This window comes from Emiliania huxleyi (genome assembly GCF_000372725.1).
Source record: "Emiliania huxleyi CCMP1516 unplaced genomic scaffold EMIHUscaffold_66, whole genome shotgun sequence".
Lineage (NCBI taxonomy): Eukaryota > Haptophyta > Isochrysidales > Noelaerhabdaceae > Emiliania > Emiliania huxleyi.
In genome coordinates, this window is record NW_005197053.1 from 279,952 (window position 1) to 280,977 (window position 1,026).

Sequence of the window (1,026 nt, forward strand, 5' to 3'; positions counted from 1 at the left end):
CCCGCCCGCCCCACCCGGGCTGCCAATGAGGACACTCGCGATGGTCCGCCGACCTCCCGTGAGGATCCCACCCACACAAGTTTGAGAATATCCGAGGCTGTGCTCACCCGATTGGCGCTCGCCGGGGCCTTGATGTCTCCCCACATCTCCCCACACCTCCCCACACCTCCCCACACCTCCCCACACCTCCCCACATCTCCCCACACCTCCCCACATCTCCCCACACCTCCCCACATCTCCCCACACCTCCCCACACCACCCCACATCTCCCCACACCTCCCCACACCACCCCACATCTCCCCACACCTCCCCACACCTCCCCACACCTCCCCACCTCTCCCCACACCTCCCCACACCTCCCCACACCACCCCACATCTCCCCACACACCCCCACACCTCCCCCCACCCCCCCCCCTAATCGGAAGGACTTCTTCGACATCTCCCTTGAGCTCGGGCGCGGAAGCAGCCCGACTGCACCGGGAGCCTCCGGCCCCGCGGCCGGCGGCGGCGGTGCGGCGGGCACGAGCGGCGGGGCGGCTGAGTCGCTGGAGGCCTGCCTCCGCGCCTTCACGACCGAGGAGCAGCTCCCCTCCCCTACCCCCACGGTACCCGCACCCATCCCCTACCCCCACGGTACCCGAACCCTAGGAGCAGCTGCTGTCCGAGGAGCGCTGCTGGTGCAGCAGCTGCGCTGCGCTGCAGGAGACGCTACCCCACGCACACAACGCACACGCGTCCACGAGTCAACGCGCACGAGGCCATCGCGCGGCCGGGACACGTCCATGACATGCCCGCGCCGTGCGGCCGCAGGACGCGTCCAAGCAGATGTCGATCGAGCGGCTGCCAAACGTGCTCTGCCTCCAGCTGAAGCGCTTCCGGCAGGCGCACGGAGCCCCCCCCCCCCCCTCTTTTTTTTCTTTTTTTCTTTTTTCTCCCCTTCCTCTCCTCTCCCATCTCCCCTCCCTCTCCTCTCCCTTTCTCTCCCTCCCCCCCTCCCTCTCCCCCTCTCCTCTTCCTTTTCCTACC

At 68.0% G+C, this 1,026-nt stretch overlaps 1 protein-coding gene across 1 annotated transcript in view; it reads left to right on the forward strand.

Moving 5' to 3' along the window:
• The window catches only part of EMIHUDRAFT_215678 (hypothetical protein), a gene marked incomplete at both ends in the record, with an annotated part of 4,959 nt that overhangs the window by 2,574 nt on the left and 1,359 nt on the right, over positions 1-1,026 (forward strand). The gene's annotated exons all lie outside the window — the stretch shown is intronic.